Raw genomic sequence first — 5,743 nt, 5'->3', positions numbered from 1 at the left:
AGCAGAATACACATTCTTTTCAAATGTACATAGAACATTTACCAAAACAGATCTTGTTCTGGGCCATGAAAGGAGTCTGAATACACTTAAGAGGATTCAAGTAATATAAAACACATTCTCTTTTAAAGGACCTTTACAAAGTGTCATGAAGTCTCAGAACTCAACAATAAATCAATCAATAAAATTTGGCAAAGATTTGAACAAGTACCAAATAAGATATAAGAAAGGCAAATAAACACATGAAAAGAAATTCCAATATTATTAGTTATTAGGGAAAGGCTAATTAGCACCACATACCTATTGGAATGTCTGAAAGAAACAACTGAACAAGACCAGTGTGGGTGAGAATGATGAGACTGTAAAATGGTACAACTACTTCAAAGAACAGTTTGGCAGATTCTTAAAAAGTTAATATACTTACCACATTACCCAGTCATTGCTTTCCTAAGTATTAAGAGAAATTAAAGCACATGTTCATACAAAGGCATGAACATGAATATAGCAGCTTTATTAATAATGACCAAAAACTGAAAACAACCCAAATGTCCATCAATAGAAGGTTGGATAAATAAATTGTCTTATGTCCATACAATGAATTACTATTCCAATAAATAGGAATAAGTTACTGTGCATACAACAACATGGATGAATCTCAAAATAATTATTTTGAATAAAAGAATACATATTGTATAATTTCATTTATATAAATTTCAAGCACCTGAAAACTAATCTATAATGACAGAAAACAGACAAAATGGGAAGTTGTGGGAAGGAGCAGAAAGGGGGATGTAAAAGAGGACAAGAAAATTTTTGGAGGTGATGGCTATGTTAATTATTTTGATCATGGTGATGGTTTCTCAGGTTTTATGTAGTCAAAACTTATCAAGTTTCATGCTTTAAGCATGTGCATTTTATTGTATGTCAATTATACCTTAATAATGCCATTAAGAAAATAATGAAAGGGTAACCTGATAGCAACTTACATTAGAATACAAATGGGAAAAGGAATGAGGAAGAAATGTGTTAGTCATGATCAATGTTCAGGTGTATGCATATTAATCTGTATAGTATGACATTTCTATTCCTTCCTTGTATTTTTTTCCCAATTGATTCTCTCATTTTAGTCACAAGATAACTAATGAGTTGCCCTACAAGAAAAGTTGATGCTTTTCTTTTTTTTTTTTTATCTCCAAAACACATTAATATGATACTCCACCTAACTCAGAGGGCTCAAAGTGGAACTTATGCATTTCTTTTTTTTTAAATCAGGTAATATTTTCTTCAGTGCCTTCTTACTCTACTAAAATTCATCAATGTTACTAATATATACTTCTGTGGCTCTATCAAGTTCAGGATACCTGTGCAAAATGAAAAAGGCAGAGGACATATTCCACACCCTAGAAAAGTTTACAGACTACTTATATAAAAAATGAATATAAAGTAAAGATTAAAGAGAAATGAACACACTGCTGATGGGAAATTTAGCAATCAAAACCTCAAAACTATTTGCAAACTCACTGCATTAGTTTCCTGCTGTAACAAATTACCACAAATTTAATGGCATAAAACAACACAAATTTATTACTTACATTTCTGGAGCTTAGAAGTTCAAAATCATCTCACTGGGCTAAAGTCCAAGTGTCTGCAGGACTGGTTACTTCTGAAGGCTCTGAGGGGAGAATTTTCTTGACTTTTTTTAGCTTCTGGAGGCTACCTGTGTTCCTTAACTCATGGCTTCTTCCTCACATCACTCCAACTTCTATCATCACATCGCCTATTTCTACTCTTATAAGGACCCTCGTTGATTACATTGGGCCCACCTGGAAAACACAAAATAATTTCCCCATCTTGAGATTCTTAAGTTAATCACATCTGCAAAGTCCCTTTTACCATGTTAACATATTCATAGGTTCTGGGAACTAGGAGTGCCATTATCTACCCTACCACACTCTTTGACCCTGAGATTCTTCTAAGTTTTGAATCCAAAGCAAACATGTACAGGGACTCAATTATAAAAATATTCACTGAGGAGCCAATCTCTGATTTGATCCTGGAAGAAGGATTTTCTCTACATCCCTAACAAAAGCTACAGTACTTCTCCTTTATCTGTACTGTTCTAGCCATGGATGGTCATATTATATTCAGTAGTGTCAGTGGTTCTGTTGTGGCAGAAATTCAGCTGGCGGGAACAGACAGACTTGCATGCACTCAGAGGATTAGAAAAGGACTGTTTAATGTCCACAGGTGCTGTCCCATAGGCTGAGCCCCACGCCCTGGTTCCAGCCGCTTTTTATACATGATAAGGCTATGGGTGTTTGGGGGGTTTCAAGTTCCGCTATAGTTTAGGCAGTTGGTGGATGTAAAGGAATTACAAAAGTCAGGGCCAGGGTCTCTGCACTGCCTAACAGGGTTGTTTGCATCTGGCCTGCCTTGTCATTCCTTCCTCTTGGTTCTCAAGCTGCTCAGCCTTAGAGAGTATCTTGGACAGGGAGTTCCCTTAGTGCTGCGTGAAGAAGTGGGGCGAGGATCTCTCTGACAGCTTACTGCTGAATAGTGGCATTGAAAGGAAGGGATAAAGCAACTAGAAATTTTTACCGTCCAGAGGAGAGTAGTTGAGGGTCCTTATTTGAAGTATCATTTGGAGCTTTATTGTTTCTAAGCAGGAGGAAATGAAATGGGTTAGCATGTTGAGAACACAAGGGCCAAACAGGAGTGCTATGAAAAGCATTAAGAGAAGACCAGCTAATGAGAGTACCCAAGATGCCCAGTTCCATATGTTACTCCAGGAACTCCAAGATTCTGATAATTCCTGTCTTGTAATCCGTTCCTTTAACTGCTGGGTCATGTCTCTAACTATTCCTGATTGATTAACATAAAAGCAACAGTCCTCATTTAAGAAGAGGCATATTCCTCCCTTTTAAGCAATTAGTAGGTCTAACTGCCTTCTATTTTATAATACTACTGCTGCGAAGGAGTCTAAGGCTACTAAGGATACAGAGTCCAGTGCTGGGATCAGTCCAGCAGATGATGACCATCCAGTCTACTGGCAAGTCCTCAGGTGCTTTCCATAGACCGATCAGCAGGTTTCACCATCCTCTTAAGGGTAATCTGCAGAGGACTGTCCTGGCTGGTAGTCACTCTCCAGGCAGGTTGGTTGTCATGTAGCAGGTGAGCTGCCTTCCCCCATGAGTGGTGGATCCAGGTATTCAGACCTGCAACCTTGAGAACTGTGTGAGTGGTTAGTATAACTAAACAGGGCCCTTTCCAGGTTGGTTCCCTTTTCCAGTCTTTTATCCAGACTTGGTCCCCTGCTCTGTGGGGGTGTACAGTTATTCCCAGGGAAAAGGGTATTTCATCAGTTACCCACTTATGTACCTCAAGAATGGTTTTTCCTTGTAGTTGTTTTGGGACTTCTAAATTTCCCACTTCTTTTATATCCCCTTTGAATTTTTTCAGTGGGGGAGGTCTCCCATATAAGATTTCAAAAGGGGAGAACCCGATCTTTGCCCGAGGGATACAACGTGCTCGCAGGAGAGCTAGGGGCGATGTATCAGTTCAGTGCAGGTTGGTTTCTTGATATAGTTTTGCCATTGTCTGCTTAAGGGTCCGATTCATGCATTCTACTTTCCCTGAGCTCTGGGCCCATTAGGCCAAGTGCAAATTCCATTGGATGCCTAGCATTTTAGCTACTTGCTGTACTATTTCTGCTACAAAGGCTGAGTCATTGTCTGATCCTATAGTCAATAGCATTCCATATCTCAGGATGATGTCTTTCAGTAGAGCTTTGGTTACTTCTCTTGCCTTTTCCGTACATGAGGGGTAAGCTTCAACCCAGCCCAAGAAAGTGCAGATGAAAACCAGGAGATATTTATTTCTTCTAGTAGGTCCTATCTCTGAGAAATCTACCTCTAGTTCTTCCAAGGGTGCTTGGCTGCAGCGCTGGATCCCAGCGGGCCCAGTGAGGCCTTGCCTGGCATTGTTTTGAGCACAGAAGAGACAGCGTTGGGAGACTGAGGCACAGAGAGATGGAAGTCGAGCAATCAGGTAGTACTGGCTTAATAAGACTTCTAGGGCAGCTTTTTCCAGATGGGTGAGTTCATGTTGTTGGAGGACTAACCAATGGGCTAATTGTCCTGGCACACAGATTCTGTGGTCTGGGAGTATCCACCATCCTTCCTTCTTATATTTCATCCCTCCTGTGGTGCCCATTCTTCTTCCTGGGCCGTGTGCAGTCTCGGGAGGAGAACTGGACACCACCCCCACAGCTCCGAGAGCAGTGGCCCCAGGATCCCCGAAGACCCCAGTTACCAGCCTGTGGGATCTTAAAGTCCTGGAGCTAGTCCACATGGAGGCAGCAGCCACTCATGCAGGCCTGTGAAAGCCTACACAGGGTGTCATCAGCTCATGGTAAATGCTTGGTCTGGCACATGGCATGACCATTGAGATGCCCAGAGCATCAGAGGGCAGCACAGGGCGGCGGCAGCTGCAGACAGTGGTGTGAGTCAGGCCCAGAGGTCAGCTGGAATTGGTGGTCTGTGTCACAGTCTTTGCCGGGGAAAGTTACAAGCAGATGCAGGGGAGCCTCTGGCTAAGTGCCCATAGCCATTGTCCGGGAAGCCTGTGATGAAGCGGGCACTGCAGGGGACCAGGGCTCCTCGGATCCACCTGAGCCATCACAGGAGCCATGACATGACGAGAGGCGCTCTCAGGCCTGTGCAGACTGGCCCATGAAGCACAGCTCTGAGCTGGGTCACACACAGTGCCCACGTCAGCCATGCCCAGGGTGTCACAGGTAGAGCCCCCACACGGGTAAACAGCAGCGATCTGGGTCCGAGTCCTTAGGGGTGTTGAGTCCTCACTGCTAGGCACAGAAGCTGTACAGGGTCTGGGCAGCACTGGGTCCCACTTGAGGCCCTTTCTCTTCTGGCCCTAGAACCACTAGCTGAGTCACCACCAAGCTGACAGCGTTGCGAATGCTCGAATGCTTGAAGGCCTTGGTTGTGGCCGACATGACTGTGAGCAGGTAGCACTACAGCCCTGCACCATGAAATGCTGCCATCTTGTTATCTACCACCTCCAGGGTCTCCATGAATCTACCCAGGGAAGCAAAGCGCTTAGCTCTTCGGGGGCTGGGTCTGGGGTTCTCAGGAAGAGTCTTGACGCTGCACATGGGGCCCTGGCCACTGGTGGGACTCTTGCAGCATAGGATGTGAGCCCCAGGCCCCCCTGCAGAGTTAGGGGTGCCTCCCTCCAGGGGCTAGATGTGGAGTTTGGTCCACCAATACTGCAGAACCCCTAACAGGGCTCCCTTGTCCCAGTGCAGAAATGCCACCTTTTGTATCACCATAGAGTGTTCAGCCCCTGTGTCAACCATAAAGTCTACTGTTTGGCCCCCAACCTTTATTTTGGCCATGGGCTCATGGGGACCTAGCTGGATAGAGCCCGGTCTCCCCTAGTCAGAGTCTATTCCTGCCAGGCTGATTAGATTGGCCTCTGGTGGTTCTGGCCAGTTGCAGGTGGGTGGAGAAAAAGTTTCTGGTTTTCCTTGCTGGCAGTTGGGGCACTCGTTTTTCCACCTCCTGCATAGCTCCCCCTGGGGATTGAGTTCACAACCTAGGCATGTGTCCTGACTGGGAATCAAATTGATGACCTCTTGGTGCATGGGTCAGTGCTAAACCACTGAGCCACACTGGGCAGGCTGAGGGCAAGAGGGAGGCCCACAGCAGCAGGAGCAGCCACACTG

General features: G+C 44.5%; 1 pseudogene; it reads right to left on the bottom strand.

Annotated features, from left to right (window-relative positions):
- Positions 1–4,180: 4,180 nt before the first annotated feature.
- Positions 4,181–5,413, bottom strand: LOC118623347 (annotated as a pseudogene).
- Positions 5,414–5,743: the final 330 nt, after the last annotated feature.

The sequence above is a fragment of the Molossus molossus genome, unplaced genomic scaffold (assembly GCF_014108415.1).
Source record: "Molossus molossus isolate mMolMol1 unplaced genomic scaffold, mMolMol1.p scaffold_m16_p_1, whole genome shotgun sequence".
Classification (NCBI taxonomy): domain Eukaryota; kingdom Metazoa; phylum Chordata; class Mammalia; order Chiroptera; family Molossidae; genus Molossus; species Molossus molossus.
The sequence above is the reverse complement of the archived record's forward strand: the minus strand, read 5'-3'. Positions and strand labels throughout refer to the sequence as shown.